Source organism: Ornithodoros turicata, chromosome 10 (assembly GCF_037126465.1).
Source record: "Ornithodoros turicata isolate Travis chromosome 10, ASM3712646v1, whole genome shotgun sequence".
In the NCBI taxonomy this organism is placed as follows: Eukaryota; Metazoa; Arthropoda; class Arachnida; order Ixodida; family Argasidae; genus Ornithodoros; species Ornithodoros turicata.
In genome coordinates, this window is record NC_088210.1 from 11,766,614 (window position 1) to 11,788,958 (window position 22,345).

Genomic DNA, 22,345 nt, shown 5'->3' on the forward strand with positions numbered 1-22,345 from the left:
CACAGCTCTCTCTCTACGAAGAGCGCGACGAACCCCTACTCGAACAAGGTCTAGCACTTCTGCTACAGTATGGACGCGGCCGCCTTGTGCTGCAATGCCGCGAGAAATGCACACCTGGTAGTTGATCTCAACTGCCAGAAGAAGGAACCGTTTCCTATCGCGACGCGGGGCGGGAGGCTGGAAGAGCGTTTCGATGACAGTCCACCGAATGCGTGGCAGTCCGAACAGTACACCTCAACTCTGTGCCAAAGCGTATCGGGCACTGCAGTTTCGTGACAAGCACAGAATGGACAGAAAGGAGTGGCGACTCCGAACCGAGCCAGACGGTCCAGAAGCGGACATGCAAAAGATCAAGAAAAGATCTTCCCGGAACAGCACCGCAAGCTGTACTGCCCCGACGACATTGTATCGGTCGGACTGCAAATGTGTATTGTCATCAAGCAGGCGGCGTGGAACTACCTATGTATGTATGTATTGGCATCATGGCCGGAAGACGAAAGAAAATTCCACCACTGTTTCGCCGGCAGTGGGCACTCTCGACTAACAACAGGCTCGTCGTGAGGTGACTCCTGATAAAGGGCCGCGCAATGCTCCTGAAATTGCTTCCTGAATGTCACCGGGATCAGTCAGAATTGAGCCGTCAGCTGACCGGAGCTCAGTAATTCCGAAGTCCGGATTTTCTGCCACATAGCGCTTGAGTAACACTCGGGAGCAATATGCCTCCCGGCACCAGCGCACCACGTTGCGTTGCGCAACAAATTTGCGCCAGGACTCCATTCGCAGAGAGGCTAGGCGCCTCCGCACGTCCTCGATATCGGATGCAGATTCAGGACTACGTGAGTCAGGGTGGCGAATCACAGCTACCACCTGCCTGAGTGCATCTCTACACAGCCGGTGTTCACGCGCGCGCTGTCTGCCCCAATGCCGAAAACGGTGCGCTGCGTCCAGCTTTAGAGTCTCCCAGTGACTAGACCCGAAATCGGGCGCGGAACAAACATCCGCAAGCCAATTTTTTACGTCGTTTTTAATTTCGGGGTCGTTTAGCAAAGACACGTTCAAGCGCCAAAAACTGGAGCCAGAGCGAAAATTTAGAAGGCCAGATAAAGATAATGGAACACCAACATGATCCGTGAGATCCCCAGCAGGTCGCGTCATACAGCGGGTGATGAAACCCGACAGCCCTGGCGAGACGTAAAATCTGTCCAATCGGCTGTGGCGATCCCGGGAATCAACCCAGGTGAATTCATAGGTATTCCCGTCGACGTGCGACCAAGCACCAATGAAACCAACCGAATTTACCAAGCGCTCAAGTTCTCCATTCGCTTGTCTGCCGTGCTGTCGGTCAATCGTGCAGTTGAAGTCGCCCGCAAAGAGTAGATTTTGTTTACCATAGAAAAAAAGAGTCAAGAAAAGATCTTCGGCCGCGCGTTCAAAGACACGGACCACCCAGGGGCGGACCGCGTTATCAAGGGGCCCTTCTCCAAATATGAAGGACCGGCTCCCTTTCGCCTCCCTCCACCGCGAAAGATCAATACGCGGATTTGAAGGGAGACAAGAGCGTAGACAAAGAGTGTGTTGTCATCAAGCAGGAGAGCTGTATTGCCAGGAGAGCTACCTACAAACAAAGAGTCAATGACTGATAACGAAAATTAAACACGAAATATCACAACAGAGCGAACAACCTCCGGGTCGATTTTCAACTCTAGCCAACATTCACTTTCGCTGGTGTCGGCGTGTCATGTGTGTCATTGTTCGTAAGGGCCCTTGGGGGTATTAAGATACATATGTGTCGATATTCTCAGGAAGAAGAATATGCATCGTAAATGTATGTTCCTGTAAAAAAAATCTTGGCGGTTTTATCGGTAAGCATTTCCGTGATAGAAAAAAAAACAACATTGATAGACATTGATAGATAGATAAAATATCGATATATTTTAATCATTGGGGCAAAATATCTATAATTTCGATACAAACATCGTTATCGTACGGCCCCTGCTGTGTTGGCCTGACGCTCGAGGGTGACAAGGTGATAGTGCTGGCAAAAAAATAATAATAAGTGACAGCGTTATGAACTTCATCGCACGCTCCCAAGAGGCTGTCATTCAGAGTGACATCGTTCATTCCCCTGATTTGCTGAAAACGGGAGCGTGCGCCATTTTTGTGGCAATTATGAACTCCACCATGCTACAAAAATGGCGTACGCCCCCCGTTTTCATCAGATCAAGGGAGAGAACGCTGCCATTCGGGATGATGGTTGACTGGGAGCGTGCTGTGCGGTGAAGCTCTGTTCTTAGAGAGATACACTCTAAATTAAACAGAGGTCATCACATAGCACGTGTTGTGTCCTTTTCTTTTCTTTTTATTTTTGTTTTTATTTTTATATTTGCGCACGATTAAGTTAGGTTACAAGTAGAGGAAAAAGAGGAAAATGGAAACGCACGTCTGGTGCGACTAGCTGCTCCATGGCGTCGATGTGTGAAAGCATTGAGCGGTTTCAAAGATTATTTCAGCACGTACGTAGGGTAGGTTGTTGGTGCTGCTTTGGCCAGCTCCCCAGAACATTCTCAACACCAAAAGGTCCTATAGCCACACGGCAAACTTAATGCATTAAACGAAATGACAGTACCTTCACCTCCTGATTAGCCATCATCTCGAATGACACCCTTCTCTCTGCTGATTTGTTGAAACCAAGGGGCGTACGATGGGCACTGAACGATACATGGCCCCACATGGGGAGGGGGGATATATTTATTAGACGAAAAGGGAAAAAAAAAACGGGGGAAAGGTCAGCCAAACGGGACGTCGGCTTGCCCCACCGGTATGAACCACGGAAAGTGAAAACTCATGAATCGACAGGCATATCGGTGACCCCTCAGCAAGTTTATAGTTTGCAGCTACGAAGTTATCCGATTAGTTCATTCGACAACTAGTTTTTAACACTATAGGACCTCCATCTGTATATGCACTGTATGTACTTTGTTTGATTAACAATATACTCTATCTATCTATCTATCGATCTATCTATCGATCGATCGATCGATCGATTGATTGATTGATTGATTGATTGATTGATTGATTGATTGATTGATTGATTGATTGATTGATTGATTGATTGATTGATTGATTGATTGATTGATTGATTGATTGATTGATTGATTGATTGATTGATTGACTAAGAACGTCAAGTGCAACGCCACCTAGCAGCAGAAACGTCATCCGAGACGAGTTCTCGAGCACTTTTGATTCTGTAGGAGTGCAAAATATACTTTTTACTCGCGCAAAGCAAACAATTCGCCAACAAGTGCGTTAACTTACATATGTTACAAATTTTGGTTTGCATTTTTTCTTTCCTGTTTTTTTTTTATTTATTTTATTTTATTTTATTTTTTTGCTATCTAGTGAGTTCATCGAAAGAATATTTCCAAGTGGTGTTCTTAAGCAAGTCCGCGTTGTACTCGAAGCATCTGCGAGTAACTTTTTTCTCTCTCCTTCTTCTTCTTCTTCTTGTGTTTCTTCTCCTCCTTTGCTGGCACACAAGATGCCTCAAGTCCCCCGAAGTGTACTATCCAGTGTGTGCCAAAAAAAAAGTGATGCCGGTGGCCGCGCTCGGGGTCACAGCCGTTGGCTTTGACGCAGAGCTGCGGACTCACTTTGGCTCGTTTTGTAGCCGTAACACCCGACGTCATTGACCTTGGTGATGTAATGTCGTTGTTAGGGCGAGCGGCTTCCTATCTTTCTTTTTCTTTCTTTCTTCTTTTTTCTTTTCTGCAGCTGTGTGTAAGGTCTAGAACGTTCCGCAGCAGTGCGTGGAGCCATTTACATCCCTTAGAGCCGTCTCTTTCCTGTAGGGCACGTTTTAGTTGTTTTCGATTGCATTTCCGTCGTTTTTGCTCCATCAAAAAAATTCACATTCTGGCGTACTATATCCCGTATCACTTTCGAATGCGTAATTGATTTTTATCGTATATATATATATATATATACAAAGGGAAAATAGCCGAAGCTCTGTAGCTGCACGTTGAGCACATGTTTACAATTTGATCGTGCAAATTGTAAACATGTGCTCAACGTGCAGCTACAGAGCTTCGGCTATTTTCCCTTTGTATATGTACTTGCTGGCTTGCACTGCGGCCTCCACAGGTGACGCCGTCACCGTGGAACATTGACGTCTCGCCGAGGCGCACTGTTGCGCCGATCCAAGATCGTGTCACTTCCCTGCGCCAGGCTGACGAGGTCCAAGTAGACCGAAACAGCTGTCCTTGGCTGGGAGGGCACGATCAAATTGTAAATATATATATATTTATATATATATATATATACGTACCGCTAGAGGTCGTTAGACGAATGGTTCGACAACTCATTTATTTGACTGCAAGAGACGATACCTGTGCTACGACGACATTCGTGCCCTCAATGTACCGGTATATCTCAACGTATACCTCCTCCCCCACCATTGCCGAAGGGCGGTAACGAGTACATTACGAAATAAAACTTTCAGTATTTTCTGTTTTTTTTTTACGCTTCGTTACTGACAAATTGCCATACCTTGACTAGTTCTGAAATCGTTAGAGTTTAAAGTTGCCGTCAACTTCATGATACGGCATCGCCGGTCATGGCACTAGTTCTAAGTCAAAAAAAATACTCGTAAACATTTCCTGTGCGACACGGACTTGGTAAATGCAGGCACAGATCCCTGTGAAGTCAGCCCAGGACGCACAATCACCCCGAGCCACATGCCGCCACATCGGTAAGGAGAACCCTCGGTAATAACGCGCCACTCACCAACGAATTGCATGGCTCGGGCACCATCTTTTTGTGACTTTCGGAAGACAAAAGCGGCTGCGAAATCATGGCGCGATTGGTTCCGACTTCGACGCAGCGATCGTACACACAAGCGCGCGAACTTTAAATATAACGATAACGATCGTTGTGTAAATACTCCCTTTTACGAGGCGGAACATGCGGCCCTTCCATCTTTCGGTTGCTGGCATACCATTCATGGCACCATAGGTTCCTCGGTTTCACTGTTGATACCGGGCTCTCTTGGCGGAAGCATATTGCAAGCTTCGAGATCAAGATCCACCGTTGGATTGCGGTGATCCGTCGCTTGACAGGCATGAGATGGGGCAGTGACACGAGCTCTCTGTTGGCCGTCCACAGGGCTTTGGTTCGAGGGTCCCTCACGAATAGTTTGCCGGTGCTTAATGGCCTGCCGACATCTTCAGATCATAGGTTGCAGTGCCTCCTGGCGCGAAGCCTTCGTGTGTGCCTTGGCGTCCCCCGAGCAGCAGAGACCCGAGCAGTTATTGCTGAAGCCAAGGGCACCCCGCTGGACGATCTTCGCTACGGTGAGGCCTGCCGACTTTTCCTCCGCCTTTTATCCCATCATCGGCGGGATCCGCTCGTATCGAAGATCCTGAGGCGCAAGCATTGCAAGATCCGCCCGGTGATGGCTCAGCAGAAGCCTAGCGTTCCGCGTTTCGTGGTGAAGACAGTGGCTCCCAGTGCCCCTCCATGGTCAATGTCAAGCCCAGTCACCCGCCTAACTGTCAGCCTGTCAGCCTGTCAGCCTGTAGTTAGCCTGCATGGAAGGAAAAGCGATACAGCCCCGTGTGTCCCCAAGCAGCTTACCCTGGGCATGATGAATGACAAGTACACGGCGTCAACGTCGGTTTTCACTGACGGGTCATGTACTCGGGATGGCTCGTCCTCGGCATTTGTCATCCCATCTCAGTCAGTCTCCTGTGGTCAGAGTCTTTCTCCCAGAACATCGTCTACGTGTGCCAGTGCTCTACGCCATTCTCTTTGCAATGCAAAAAATATCAGCCAGTCCAGCTCAGTCCTGGGTCGTCTTTACAGACTCAACACCGGCGCTCCAGTGTGTGGCCAACTTGGGGATACGTGGGTCCCTCGGTCCTGTTGTTTTTGACATCCTGCAAGTTTATCAGAAGGCGGCCATTGCAGGGCACGCTGTCGCATTGCAGTGGATCCCCGGACATGTCGGCATCAGCAGCGATGAAGAAGCAGACAGAGCCGCTTTGAGCGCCCATCAGCACGCAGCTTTTTCCCCGATAGTGATGTCTTCGGGCGACTGAAGACACCTCCTTACGACACCCACCGGTGTATGCACGCACAGGCATATACAGGCGTGCACACACCTGTGTAACTCTGCCAACTTCGCAATTTTCGACCCACAGCGAGTAAGAAACAGTTAGCAACAGTAGCGCTTTCTTCGCAAGTTGTGCCCCATGCATGTCGCAACATCTTATATCACTCGATGTATCACAGTTGACGGTTTAATTCAAAGTAATTTCATTCATGCATATGGATTCTGTACCCGGGACTCTGGGAACAGAGCGTGAAATCCAGTCCCCACTCTGATCGAGACATTCATTTACTCCCGAGCATTTACTCCCGAAATGGACTATTTTTTGTGGCAATGCATTTAGTCCCTAAAAGGAGTAAAATTACTCCTCTTTTTTCTTAGAGTGTATAGTCATCACCCGGGTCAACATAGCGGCCGATAAAGGGTGTAAAAGGGTGGTAAAAGCAATTATCATATATCCAAATTGCTACAAAAAGGCGTACCTCCTTGTATATAGTAAGTATAGTTGTATAGTAGTAAATGTTGTATATAGTAAATAGGTAAATGAATAAATCAATTTATCACAGCGAGACTCGTTTTCTGTCCTCTCAACATTTTCTCTTTTTTTTTTTTTTTTTTTCTACATCCATTCATCCATCGTGTTATCCAATTACTTTATCGAGAGGGACCACTGCTCCCCGGAGCGAAAAATTGCATTATGTGCTCGTTGGACCTAAACCTACATCTTTCGAATGGTGAAAGGGAGAGGGAAAGTCACATTAATTCCCGATAATTTGCAAGGACGAAAGACGTCCTATACGCGGTAACGTTCCTAGTCAGTCTTTCATCCTGCTAATAAAATAATAATACAAAAAGGCTGACATATTCCTCTTGTGCCCACTTGTATAGGTTTGAACGAGCAACGTGGTGGCGGTGCTAGTGAAAGAGCTTGCCGTTGTCGGCCTCACAAAGGTGGGCAACGGCAACTGGGGAGAATGTGCGTCCAATAGGCCGACTTCTAAGAGAATTGTGCCAATACATGCCTGACTGCGTCTGAGGAAAACTCAGAAGAAAAAAAAACAGGCAGCACACCAGGCACCATGGATTCGAAACCTCCCAGTCCCGCCGTGACGTGGTCAGCACGTTAACCACTCAGCCACGCGAACTGGTATCGAACCAGCAAGGGATAAGCAGGCGCTCTCTCCACTAGGCCACAGTGGAGTGTTGTCTGACGAGCGAGTAAATAGCCCTGACAATACGGGAGAGTTCAAATGCCTTCGAAGACGAGCCCTCCACGATCTTGAAGGACACTATATATATTGAAAGGAGTTCGTGCCGCAGCTGACAAAAGAGCGCCTCAACAGAGATAAGAATAACGCGAATACTTGCCGCTCAATACGTTGTAAAGAAGGAAAAAAAAACGCAAGAAAACACGACGCGAACCCGCCTTCGACAAATTGGCAGTATAATGGCGTCTCCAGTCACGTGGTGGGTACCGAATACCTCCGTGCGAGAGTATTGAATCAAAAATCGCTCGGGGAACTATATGAGTTGCCAATCATCGACTGGTGCTGCTTTCGAGGCCAATCCTTTTTGGTCCTATACGATCTTATAAAGAGAGAGAGAGAAATACATGATGACGATGATATGGGGATGACTCGATCAGGGTGAAGCAGCTACATCCTTTTAGGAGGTAATAGTTGTCGCATATGTTGTGCCTAAAAGGTTGCAAAGTTCTACCTGCCACCTCACTCTGCCACGAACGAAAGCGCTACATGCTTCTGATTCGGTGAGCGAGGGGTGCGTACGCCTTTTTGTAGCAACTTGGATGTATATGACAATTGCTTTTACCACCCTTCTACCATCCTTTATCATACGCTGTGTTGACCTATACGTGGCAACTATAGAAGTTGTCACGTTTTTCTCCTCCTGTGATCCAGTTATCTCCTCGATTTCGAAAAAGACCTGCATCCAAAAGGAGACGCTGCGTTGCCGCGTGATCACCCGACGGAAGCTCCTTTCCAAGAGACGTCCTTCTCAGGGGCACAACGGGGTTCAGCTTATGGTTCTTCTTCTTTTCTTTCCCTTTTCTTCTTTTTTTTTTTATACAAAGCGAACATTTTGTTCTGCAGTGTTTCACATAACAAAATTTTATGGAACCGCCAGGGGAGCGGTCATCACCGTATATGACCGTATACTCCATTTGCATTTGACAGAAGCAATCACCACCGTGCCCCCTACCATTCTCAAGGATTTCTCGGTCACGAGTCTCAGCAGGGGCATAGACGCTTTCCCCGCCATGAGGACTTTCACCCATTCTAATAACACGGTAAGCTTCTTACGTGACTGGCTGTACAAATCATTATAACAAATCAATCTGTCACTTCGGCACGACTGGTACGTGCGACACAACAGCGAAAGTTATATAACGTGTTTTAATGCAGGGCGAAAGCATTATGAACAGTCGAATATAATGCGTAATGTACGTTATAGCGTGAAAGGATTTACGACGTAAGACGTAGGTTGGCGAATTACGAGCCTCGCCCCGATTATACAAGTAACGGCAGAATGCAAGTGCAACAGTAATTGCCGTAATAATTTCCCTATTGCTCGAATGCGTAAGATTATGTTCCAGAAATAGATGTTTATTCTGCGAGAATACTCCTAAGATGTCTCGCTGGGGTCATCTGGAATTAATCTCGAATGCAGCATGCCGCCGAGAAGTTGCCCAATAAGCAGCCGCCTAAACAACTGTGCGCCCCGAGTATAAGTGGTCACTATTACGTGATTTCTCCATTGGTTCTACATACAAAAGGTCCTGTGAGCGCGTTGGCGTGGGTAGGAAGAATACTTTCAGTGGCGGACGTGAAACATCTGCCTTGTGACCTTTTCCCACACATCTAACTGTGACGTTGGGATTCTGACCGGTTTAATTAAGCCGATTATTTGACGTGTTTCGTTAAGCTTGAATGGAATAGAATAGAAATAGAAGAGAAAAAAAAAGGTCGCACTTGTGCGACCAGCTGTTCCTGGACGCCCGTGTGAAAGCAGATTATTTCATGAAGTGGTGTCCTTTAGGTAATTCGTCAGCGCACACAGCACAGGCTAAGCTTGAAAGGAGTGTGTCAGGAGCATTACAGTATATATTTTTTTTAGTTCCGTGTTAGCGCCGCGAAGCAACTGTGGCTATGAGCGCTGTACAGATGTGGACAGATGGAGGGAGGACAGCAGGAAGGAGTGGGGAAGGACAGGGGGGTTAGTATGCGTCCTGGGCCGACTTCATGGAGAACCGCACCGACATTCGTCTGGAAAGTCTTCGGAAAATCCAGGGACAACCTCAGACAGCACAGCCAGTGGTAGGATTCGAACCACCACCTCCGAGTCTTCAGCGAGACCTTGGCTACCACCACGGCCATGTACATGCCGCTGGTATATAGATTTTTTTCTTTTAATTATGTGCTGCGCCGTGCAACAACTATGGCAGACGTGGTCAAATGAAGTTGAGACAGCTGGAAGGAGTGTTGGACAAGAGGGCTGGTACAGTACAGTATAAGTGCTCATAGCATATTCAGTAAGTGAGGTCAATGGGATACTGAAGTTCGTATGCTAGTTTCTGAAAGGTGTCTTGTTATCCTGTCCACGGTATCAGCAGTACAGACTAGCTTCCTTAGCTCGGCTGGATGGCAGACAGACCATTTGATGTTGTTAAGGTTCTGGACCCTTAGACACCCGATCATCAGTTCCACGTGATGCAGGCGTTTGTGCGATTTTGCGCAGGCTCCAAGTTGGTGGACACAGAGTGACTGACAGTGTGTGTGGACAGTCTGTGTGAGTGACTGACTCAATGTCTTTTGTCTCATTGGCATTATTGTACCTAGATAGTCATTTGTATTTTCCTAAGTGACCTGGAGTAGCCGGCTCTCGTAATGGGTCACTATTTCTCGTTTTTTTCCCCTCTCTCTCTTGTCAACTCAACTCAACTCCTGAAAGGTAAAAGACCCCAATACAGTAGCACACCGCTGTAAGAAAATTGCGTTTTCAGATTAGTGCTCTATGCGAAGTCTCATGTTGACCCTGCAAACTGAATGCACGCGATTCAAGTACTATTATTCGAAGTGTGTATATACTGCCAATCGCGTGCGATGCAAAGGCCCTTACGTCAATCTCATCTTGGTTTCTTTTCTTTTCATTCGTTACACTAAAATGAAAATGCTGCCATGATGCTCATCACTAAGGTTATTTTACCTTCTTGAATGCCTATTTTAAGCCTCCCCCCCCCCTCCCTGTGCTGGTTCCGCGCGATTTATTCCGTGACGGGAGAGCCGCCACTCAGCTGTCTTCTGCTAGCATGATGTCTATACTGCCTTGGTCGTCGCAGACGTACATACGTGTTCAGTGCCAAATAAGAGACCATCTTTCACCCCCTACATCACACCAGTGCGCACTTCCAAGGTTTCGCTGCATCTTGCACTGCTGGCCTTGTAGGATACTTGGTACGATTCCATAGTGATAAAACACACAGTTCATATGGCGCTTGAATGATGAATCACATAGGGTTTGGTGCAATTTTATAAGCAATTTCCTTGCTCCTTTAGTGTTGCGTTGTTGAGGTGTCGGAAGGAGCCAGCACATATTCGTCGCTTGTCGTCAGAGACCTTATTTGCACGGCGCGAGCCCAAATCCGCTAGATTTGGCGGAACTGGAGCGGACGATTAAGTGATTTCAGTAAAGATTAAGTAAAGCATGGAGATGTGAGGATAACAGTGTAGCGTGGGTGGCAAGTCAACTTTGTTACAATGAAATTTAGAGCTTGTAGGAGGAAAGCAGCCGTTTGAATAAACGGTTATCGCGTGTGACCAAAATCTCTTGCACATGGTGTGGAAACGGAAAGAACTACAGCGCCATCACCATGCAGATATCTCTCAGTGTTTGTTTTCCTGCGGCGGTTCAATCGAAATTTCATGACACTTGATACGCCGCATAATCGATTGTGAAAGTACGGACTTTTCTCTCGCAAGTGATAGTTTCGTCGCTAGCTGCTCCCGCCTCGCAAATGGATCGGGCAGCTGCACCCGTGACATTGGCTACAGTGACATAATCTATAGCGTGTCGCTTGTCGCGTGCCCTAGTCTGAGGGACTCTGCTATATAGCCTACCAGTCTTGCACGGAATTTTGCCGCTTTGGTTTGACCAGGCCTTTTTGCCCTTTCTGCCCTACCTTTGAAACGTCGAAGCACGCTTTTCGCAACTGTCTACTCCCGGATTTTTTGTGGCACAAGGCTGAGGTGCTTTACGGCATTCCGTTCATTCGGTGGGGCACGGTCCAGTTACTGAGCTCGCTCCCAGTTCCGGTCTGCGATAGACGCTAGTTTGTACTCCTGGCACTAGAAATAAACTACCAGGTCTGGATAGCACGCTGCATAGCTGAGCACGGTGGCCGTGCTCGCACCGCCGTTGAGGTACTGAACAGGGTCAGAGCGGGCATCCGTAGAGTGTTATATGGGGAGAGAGCAGTTCTTGGGGCCGTCCAGTTTGGTAGGCGGTGGCAAACATCAGCGACCCTCTTCGAAGAAAGCAATGGTAGGTATGTCATCCGCTTCTAATATCCTTCGTGCTGCTGTCCCACGAGCAACTCTCCGTGAGTTTTGGTTTGTCGCGAGGTGGCGTCTAGCACGTATATCAATCCCAGACCTGCCGTGAGCTCGTCTTTGGGTGTTGGCGTTGCGATGGTTGTAGACTAGTGCGTTTGTTGCGTTAAAGGGAGCCAGCCAATATGACTGGTCTTCTACGATGATGCCAATACATATATATATGCACGGAATTTCACAGACGCAAGAACAACGACTGCGGTGTATTCTAGCACTCTAGTGTATTCTAGAGTATGTCTTGGCGTCCCGAGAGCTGCGGAAACGCGGATGGTGATAGCAGAAGCCCGCGAAATACCCATTTCGCCATTACTATTTCCCACTTATTACCCACTATTCGCCATTACTTGCGCCTCATAGCACACCACCGCCGCCATCCACTAATAGCAAAAGTTTGTCGCCGGAAGCAATGTGACGCATACAACTGTTTCATGGAAGTGAAACATAAGGTTCTCCCGTTTTCTGCAAGGTCAGTGGTGTCCACGACGCCTCCGTGGTCGCTCCCAGTACCATCGATCGCATTGTCAATTCCTGGTCTTAATGTCAAACGAAACCAAGTGCCTACATCAGTTCTGAAACAGCTTGCAGCGGATATGATGCACAGTCGGTATTCTGACCACACTGCAGTTTTCACTGACGGATCCTCCAGTCATGAATGTTCATCGTCTGCATCTGTTATTCCAACTGACGGTGTGTCACATGGACACCGTCTCTCACACCGCACATTATCAACGTCGGCTGAGTTATATGCTATCCTGTTGTTTCTACGTAAGCCGTCCTGTGACGATCCGCGGGCCTGGGTCATCTACATAGATTCGAAGGCTGCTCTTCAATGTATAGCCAAGATGGGAATACGTGGATCACTCGCCCCAGTTGTCACTGATATCCTCCATCAGGTTCAGCGTCTAAGCGATCACGGTCATCATATATATCCCTGCAGTGGGTCCCGCGCGGGTCACTGTGGTTTGAGCGGAAACGAAGAAGCCGACAGAGCGGCAACGGCTGCCCAGCAGTCTCGGACTGTTGTACCAAAGGTGTTATCAAGAGGAGACTGGAGATCACTTCTGAATGAGCTCATTCAGCCACTAGCTCGCCAGCAGTGGAGCCGGGACATCACTGACAGGTCTCTCATGTATTCGGTGGACCCCACTATGTCCTTCTCAGTTCCTGGCCGTTTACCACGCTATTTTACGTCCCTCCTGCACAGGCTTCGTCTCAACGTAGCCTTCACTTCCCAATTCAAGTGCCGAATCGGATACTGTGACAGCTGCCCATGCTCCAAATGTGGCGTCGTAGCGAACGTTGAGCACGTCCTAATAGAATGTAAGCTCTACGAAACGGAGAGACGGCAACTCTGTGCTCAGCTGAGTGGTGCTAGCCGACAGACGTTCAACCTGGCTGCAATTCTTGGCCCATGTCAGAGCCATGTGCAACACCGTCAAGGTCTTCTGATGTTCTTGGAGTTCCTCTTGGCTACCGGCTTGCTCCAGACGCCCTATAGGGTCCTCCCCTGCATCTCAAGGACCATTGGCGCTTCTTTCATGTGCTTCTCCCTTTAGTGTGACGTAACGTTGCGCAACCAGAGGACGGGAGTTCAAGAGTTGTACTTGCACATAACTTCATTTTCATATTTCACATCTCATGTTTCTCGTGTAATGGGGTAGTGTACTGCTCTCAAGCGGTGAATCACCCCAGGCCATAGTCATGATTTAGTTGTTGTTGTGTTATGGGATACCGCCTTTAGTGTTGACTACGCAGGCGAACCCGCAATATCGTTGAATTTTTGTCTCACATGTATTATAATTAAAGAATAAAGAAAGAATCAAGAATAAAGGAATAATTAACGAAGTGCACCGTTGATCCTGGACCATTTTCCGTGCAGATGTCGAAAAGCGTGGATGAACACCGTAGAATGAACAGTGAAGCATTGTCGCCAATATTTGATTTGCCCCCCGCTCCGTGTTCTAAGAGCGTACCAAAAAACGTGAAATGGCGGAAAAGAGATTAATTGATCGATCGATTCGAGCAAAAAAATAATGTGGAGGGTTCTGATTCACTATACTGTGAGACCAGCAACTCCGCATCCCATGCTCCAGTTATACGTTGGTGAAAAAAAAAAAAACTCGGCAAAGGGAGTTTGCATCCAATGCGTAGCGATAAATGCCATTATGGTTTACGTAGGGCAGATTGACGAGCCTTCATGTGCGTGTTTCTTTTCTCTCTCTCTCTCTCTCTCTTTTCTTTCTTTCTTTTCGTTTTCTTTCCTTTTTTAGTTTTCTTTGATTTTTTACGATTTCTTTCCTTTTTTTGTTTTCTTTCCTTTCGTTTTCTTTCTTTTCGTTTCTTTCCTTTTTCGTTTTCTTCCTTTTCGTTTCTTTCATTTTTCGTTTTCTTTCTTTTTTTTTCTTTTTATGAAAGGAATAGCAAGTCGGTTTCTGCCTGACTAACCTTTCCTTGTTTTTTTTTCAATAAACATACCCCCCCCCCCTCCATCACCTCATCCCATCGTCATTCACGTAGTAGTTGTTGTTGGAGTTGGACGGACTAAAAATAGTCCGTAGTTGTTGTTGTTGTTTCCCTCAATACTGGCACAAAAAGCGCGCCGTACTTGCAAACACAGAACACACCACAGCCCGTGCGGCTGCAGACAATCCTTTGAAAGCGTATCTGGCACGGCGATCTACCAACCGAAGAAACGTTCATGAAGCTTATCTGCTTACGTAGCTAGGTCAGAAAACGTGGGCTCGCAAGTTGCCAGTAACGCTGCCGTTGGGAAAGATAAGCTTCCTTGACAAGTATAGAATACAGGGAGGCGCAGGGTGGACAGCATAAAGAGAGATCGAGCTTGATAAAAAAAAGGAGGCGTGCAGCAGAACGACGACGTCGCAATACCTTTGGTATTTATTTGCCAACATGTTATAAACCCCATGACCTGAAATCAAGTGTTCATAAAGCGCTGCCTGTGTATCGTCTTCGTCCGCTTACGCTGCTACAGTTAGGCCTGTGCGAACATTCGAAATTTTCGAATACCGAAGTAAATATATGTTCGATTCGATATGTGACTCGAATGTGGAACTCTGTATTCGAATGTCGGATCGTATCGATGTTGCTTTCAAACCGAATATATTGGAATATTTCCGAAGCTGCACACGTCACGTCGAAAACGCCTCAAGAGAGGGCATAGAGCAAACACGGAGCTACTTCATATTCTGATCCGTATGAATACATTACATTATATACGTGCTGTACACATGTTATATATCCGTGCTGCACATGTATCTGATCCTGTTATATAACTATTCGCTTCGTTTTCGATTCGATATTTCAACATAACGATTCTTCATTCAGGTTCAGGTTCAATTCAGGTACCCCTGCAATCTACAAATGAAACTTCACCTCACAACACGCCGTGTGACAACCATTGCGCCGTATGATACAGTTCTCGATTCTGATTGGTTGAGAGACCAGGCCGTACGTTTTATCTCCTTCTCTCTCTCTCTCTCTCTCTGTCTGTGTGTGTGTGTGTGTGTGTGTGTGTGTGTTTGACAGCAGCATTGCATAACTGTCACAAAAAGGCGTGCGCCTTCCATTTTCAACAAATCAGGACACAGAAGGACATCACGACGGTTGGTTCTTAGCCCCTTATGCGATGAAGTTCTGTTTTTAGAGCGTACACCGTCCTGTGAACATCGGCGTCGTTCCCACTGCCGGGCGGGAGCCCGCAACGGCAGAAATGTCACTTGGAGAATGCCGGAGGCCCGTTGTCCGGCGCCGTCTAAGCAGTCGCGACTGAAGACCGGGGGACGGTAGCAACCAACCAATCAAAGGGAAGAACAAGACCAGGGTCCATCGCGCATGAAAACAAGCGATTGCCTTGTAGCGCACAGTGGATGTCTCGGTTCCCTCGCCCTCGTCAGTTTGTCTCGAGAAAACGGAGGACGTCGGTGAGGACACTCTCTCCGTTTTCCGTTTGCCGCTCCCCGCTCCGAGAGCGCATGTCGGCGAAAGCGCGCGGTAACGCGTATGCGGAGCGGAAAATTCTTGCCGCGCTGCGGGGGAAGCCGCCGTTCAGCTTTTCCTCGACCGCGTTGTGCACGATTTGTAGCGGCATGCCGCGGAACTTTGTCATCGTCAGGAGAAGTGATGATGACATGGGATGTTGCGGGCTCCAGGCATCACACGGTGAAATGTAAAAACCGTTTTGACAGGGTGAGATTCCGAATAAGCTTTGCAATTGGCCCTTGTGAGCTATAGAAACTGCACAGTAGTGCGTAGTGCATTCTATAATGCACCATAGACTGTTTTTTTTTTTTTTTCGAAGTTCGTGACGAATAACGAGGAATTGTCGCATTAATCTCCGCTCTTGTTTGCGCCGTGGTGGTGGTGGTGGTGGTGGTGGTGGTGATGGTGAAAGGGCTCGCCGTTGTCGACCTCACAGATGTGGGCAACGTCACGACTGACACCCTGGGGAAATGTGCGTCCTGGGCCGACTTCTAAGGGAACTGTGCCGACATATGTCTGAAAACGTCTGAGGAAAACCCAGGAAAAACCCCAGACAGCACAGCCGGCACCGGGATTCGAACCCGGGTACCTCCCGGGTTCGCCGTGACATTGCTATATTCCTCGATATTGACTCATTATATAATGGATCATACACTGTTCTTGTTGCGGATACTTTGTGAGGAGCTTGCTCGTGTCAACAAGGGACCGCTCAACTTAGCTGCACTCATCGGCCCCCATGAAGATCCTGTATTCCATCGTCGAGTTCTTCACCTGTTCGTGGGCTTCCTGTCGTCCACTAGGTTGTTCCCACACGCTGTAATTTGTTCCTGTTTTCATCTTTCCTTCACTTCATCGTCTTCATATAATGTTCCACGTGCAATGGGGTAGGGTACCGCACCGCCGCGGTGAAACACCCCATCTCATCGTCAGCACCTATTGTTGTTGTTGTTTGTGTTGTTGCTGTTTTCTTCTGCTTACGTGTTGTAGTTCCAGCTCCCCTCCCCTCAACATTACCCCCTAAAGGGTCTTTTGCAATGATGGGCAAAGTACCTCAAAACTACAACTACAGTACAAGGTACCCAATTCCAAATGTACTTGAAGTAAAGTACAAAGTACTAGGCAAAGTACTTCAAGTATTCATCAAGTACATTGCGAATGTAGTTTGTATCAGTTTTGCATTTCACTGTTTAGTACTGTATCTGTGTCTTGCTTTTTTGGCAAAATCTTTATCGAGCATTCTTGACAAATGCTCTAAAGCCGTAAAGTCCTAGGTTAAGTGCTAACCCGTGAATATGAACTTAATCAGGTGACATAATTTGCAGTTACATGTACAGAGGTACTCAGTCAGCTGTGCTGTGATTATGTGTTATACCCTGACTGATCCAAGATCACCCGCATCTATTGTTATTGTTGTTTGTCTTGTTGCGGTTTTCTTCTGCTTACGTGTTGTAGTTCCAACTCCCAAACCCCCTTCCCCGCCCTCAATGTTACACCCCTATTGGGTCTTTTCAGGTATTTGCTATAAATAAAATAAATAATAATCGCGCGTTACGCAACAACGGAAAGTCGAGCATCGGGGCTTCCTCACTCCGTATTTCACGCTGGCGTATACTGGGCTCAAGATCGCGATCAATTTGCGATGAAAAACAAGAAAGCCGTGACACGTTTACGCATTGCCAGAGTACGAGGCAGGTCGTAATGCCCGCGGACCTCGCGTATCACCCACGAGACGGGAAACAAATTGCGGTGCGTCTGGGAGACCTCCTTCTGATATACTTTACAACCCTTCGGGACTGTCATTTAAATGCGTGAAAGGGAGAGATTTTGAATCGGTAATGTTCAACGGTATACATTTTATTTTATGTGACAGCGCTGGCACACCCACTGCAAGCCAATTAGGTGTGTGTTGGGCTTCGCAAATCATAGCCTGGATCTCCCATCCTTCCGCGGATTACCTGCCAGTATACAATGACGACCTATTTCCCATACTTCCGCTTGCAACTTGTTACGGAGAGAGAAATTTGTAAACTACGGCAACACACGCCGGAACAGCGTGTCAGGACGGATGTCGAAGGATCGCATTGAGGCACCGAGGTGCTTCGATTGGAATTTAGTTCAATTTGAGTCAATTCAGTTCATATTTCATTTACTGCCTGTGTTGATTAGTTGATAAATAGATTTAAGAAATCTATGCGTGTGCTGAAAACTGGAGTTTTGGGTCTTCCAATTTAATTACGAAGTACCGCATGACCCAAAGTATCGTATTATATGCATTATCTTGCTTTTTGTATGATGTTTTTTGTTTTTTTTTAATCTTCGGAAAAAGTCAGTCATGCTCTGATATTATATATCGGTCAATTTGCGGTGGACGCTGACATCTTGACTTTTGCCCTCTTGTTCTTGTCCAGCGTGCCTGTCGTTTTCACTGTGTTGCTTTCATGCGATTCTTGCTTCATATTCTCGGTCCAATGTATTAGCCACGTTGGTTTGCCTATTTTCTATTTTTCTAATACATGTTCGCTTTCCTTTTTTTTTTACATTTTTTTGAGTTCACTTGAATCGAACTGAACTGTGAGATGTAAAACGAGTAATTGAACGCTCTCCCCGACGAGCTCTGTTACTCACAGACTGAGCCCCCTCCCACGTTCCCCCCGCCAAAAAACAAAAAGTTTATTAAAGAAAAATTTCAAAACTACCATAACACTGCTCCCCCCCCCCCCAATCATGTACACACATACGACTCCCCGAACTGTTGCAGATTGTTTCTAAGCTGGAGCACAACCCATACTTCCGTCACGGTGATACAGGCACTGTTAGTGCTATTAGTATGCACGATAACATATAAAGCATAGTTCGAGGTAACTCGTTACAGGTAACTCGTTCCTGTAACTAAGCTTCTTTTTTTTTTTTTTTGGTAACTTGTAACTTAACTCGGTACTTTTGCGCTGTGGTAACTTTCAGAGGAACTCGTTCCTTTTTCAGGTAATTTTGCCATAGTAACTTACACTAAGTTCCGAGTTACTTTTAATTCGCTTTTCACTCACGTCCACATATTTTCTTGCTTTCTCTCCGGTTCTTTCATGACATTTTATGCCATAAAGCGTGATATTCAATCAATGACAGTATTCTATTCAGGAAGTAAGAACCGCTGCCATTGAAATGAACCTCAACCATTGTGCACCCCACAGGGAGTAAGATGCAAAGCGTTCGAATAGTTGGACATAAACGAAAACGATCTAGGCGTGTTGCACTCCTCCCCAGGCAACTCAAGGTCTAACTCAACTGCTCTCGTGTGCTGCACCTGTGTAGTGCTATTTAGTGTCCGAAGTAACTTGGTAGTAACTCGTTCTTTTTTTAAGTAACTCCGTAACTGTGAGTTACATTTCGGGCAGAAGAACTTCGTTATTAACTTAGTTACATTTTTCACACGGTAACTTAAGTTGTAACGAGTTCTTTTTGACGAGTAACTTCTCGATCTATGATATAAAGTAATGTAATTAACTGCATTTAAAATACAATTTAAATCACAGGTCAGGCGCAGGGCAAACATAATAGACAAAGAAATGAACTACGAAAATCAACAGAAAAAATGAGTAAACAGGTACATGCATCCACGATGCTAAATGATGGTGGAATAGTGGCCATGTAGCTGCAACATCAACATCAACTATACTGCAAAATGATTTCGTTCTACATGATTGTCATGTTTCGGTGGCGTATAGCGTAGCGAATTCCACGTGACGACAGCGATAAAAAAACGAATGTTTGTTCGCCATAGCTATAGTATCGGATGGTGGACACTGTTGTGCATCAGAAGACGGTATGCGCAATGATGTCGACATAGTAATGGTCTAAGGACAAAGAAGTTTGGCCAAGCCACAATATACAGTGCAAAATAAAGAATAATAATTGTGCACTGAAGTTAATTCTTTATAGAAGGAAACGTCGATTGGCCCTGATGACCACAATGTAGAATCGTGCACTTACCTCGCACGTCCTTGAAGCCCGTCGCTAATCGAGTTTCGCGAACATTACGGATGAATCGTTAGAGACGTTAGAGAATATCCGCCTTCACGTTTCTCCAGTACCGAGTCGTGAAAAGGTCGTCCAGACCTTGGTTCCGTGCGCAGTTGTTTGTTGGTAGGTTTCTGTCCCATAGTAGCCATTTGGATTCCGTGCATCTTCATATCACTTATACCAACGCACGTGCAATAGTGTAGGGTAGCGTAGCTTGAAGTACCACTCGGGGTTAAAATATCTTTTGTATTTTATTTCGTATCTCTTTACCCACCTCGCTCAAAGAATGGGCACGCGAAATACATAAACGCGAACATTGAACAGTGAACATAACGCGATTCCACGAATTTCCGAAAGAATCAGCGAAAACTCATAGTTTCGGATTCTCCAAGAATATGTGACGTCATCGAGAGGTCCGGTGTCTGTCTCCATAGCAACAGCGCGTCCACCTTCCCGTTCTCCGCTTCGTGTTGCAAGACTAGCTGCCAGCAACCGTGGTGAGGAGACGGGCGGAAAGTAGACGTGTGTTCAGCCGCCGCCTGTAATTTTCGATACGCCGCCGCCATTTCCAAACAGTTGCCCTGTTCGCACCAGTTCGCACCTGTTTTCGGACTAGACTTTCGCCGCCACGCGAAAGTCTAGTCCGCGAAAGTCTAGGCGGCGCGCCGGCGCCGGTGATTTTCGGTACGCCAACGTCGCCGACGTTTCCATACCGATACGCCATCGACTTGTTCGCACCTGTTTTCGGACGCGAAAAAGCGCATTGCAGCCCTCTCGCGAAGTCGATTTTGTCTTTGTTGATGCTGATGACGGTAGGTTGCGGTTTTCTGCTGTTTTTGACTTGTATTTGTTCGATGGTAAAATGGGCATAAACCCGCCGTCTGTCAAAGTCCCATCGGCGCCACACGTCTAGCGAAAAGCGGTCTTGCAGGAGTAACGTTGCCAGACGCCTGGTTGATTTCGTACCCTACACTCTAAAAACAGAACTTCACCGCATACCACGCTGTGCTCCAACCACTGCAAAGAATGATAGGATCATCGCTTCTGATTCGAAGAGAGAGGTGGGCGCGTACGCGTTTTTGAGGCAATTTGGATATATGAAGATCGCCACAAAAAGGCGTACGCCCCCCTCTCCCTTCAAATCAGAAGCGATAATCCTGTCATTCTTTGCCGTGGTTGGAGCACAGCGTGCTATGCGGTGAAGTTCTGTTTTTCCAGGGCGTGAGTCGTGACGTTGCCCACATACGTGAGGCCGACAACGGCAAGCCCTATCGCCACCACCACCACCATCTGTTTTTCCAGTGTATGACGTCATACTTCTTGAGACTACAAATTGACGTTATGATACTTCCGAGTCACGAAAAGAGAAAAATATTCTGCGAGAATACGATGAGAGGCATACAGATTGCAATCCACATAAATTCGTTAGTATTCTAAAGACACGAGATTTAGTTCGATGCGACACTCTAATTGCACCTCTATACCTCGCACGCAATGATTTGTTTTTCTGGCCACAAGGTCGTCTCGCGTCCTTAGGCATTCTTTCTAAGGACGTTCTACAATCGCGACGTTCAATTTGTACCTTGTCTCATTTAGAATGCAGAGACAAAACTCTAATCGAGGGTGAAACTGGAATTTCCTCGCCGTTAGCTTGGTAGATAAAACCAACCAAGATGGCTGGATCGACGGATACCGATAGGACAGTCGGGGCGTTTTCCTTACTCGTTTTTCTCTTTATTGTTATTTTTATAATTCTTTTTTAATTTCTTTTCACGTTCCCGCGCAGCTGACCGCTTTTTCTTTTCTTTTTTTTTTTTTTTTTTTTTTTTTTTTTGAGGCGCTGGTATCGGCTTTGAGGTGACATTACGGTGTATTGTACGTGACCGAAAAGCAAATTGTAATGTGAGAGTCCCCGTTATGCGGAAGCGTTTGTTCTGTACGGGAAGCGTTTTAAACATTAAGGGAGCGCGTTTCTTCGTTTGAAACAGATAAGCGGGCACGTAAGAGAGAAACGTAGTCTGACACCGCCGATGACTTCTAATTTACAATGAGTTTCTGGTCAAGAGAGAACTGATGTTCTGAGGCTGGAACGACATAGAAGAGACAATCACATACAAAGGCATCAAGTTGCCTAAGAAATTAAACGATGAAAGATGGAAGTCACTGAAAAGGTTAGCCAGGCTGTACACTGTTAAAACAGAACTTCACCACATAGCACGCTCATAACCAACCATCATTCCGAATGCTATCATTCTGTGTATTGATTTGTTGAAAATGGGAGGAGGCGCCTATCTGGGACAGATTATCTTGTCCCAGATAGGCGCCTCCCCCCTGTTTTGAACAAGTCAGGACACAGAATGATAAGTTATTCGGAATGATGGTTGGCTATGAGCGTGCTATGTGGTGAAGTTCTGTTTTAACAGTGTAGGGCTCGAACCCTCATCTTCTGGATTACCGGTCCAGGGCTCTACCAATCTGCTCTACCAATTGAGTTAAGCTGACACGCCTTCTCAGCGGCTTCCAGGGTGCGTCATCTGAAGGGACAAACCAATCACTCTCTCTCACTCATCCTCCTTTCACTCTTACATTTTTGCAC

The 22,345-nt window shown here is 46.7% G+C and overlaps 1 protein-coding gene across 1 annotated transcript in view; it reads right to left on the minus strand.

Annotated features, from left to right (window-relative positions):
• LOC135370334 (ATP-dependent RNA helicase DHX8-like) overlaps positions 1-22,099 on the minus strand; it is a 164,378-nt gene extending 142,279 nt beyond the window's left edge. Inside the window, exon 1 of the mRNA XM_064604055.1 lies at positions 22,090-22,099. The gene's annotated coding sequence lies outside the window, so the exon portion shown is untranslated. The remainder of the gene's footprint in view (positions 1-22,089) is intronic.
• Positions 22,100-22,345: the final 246 nt, after the last annotated feature.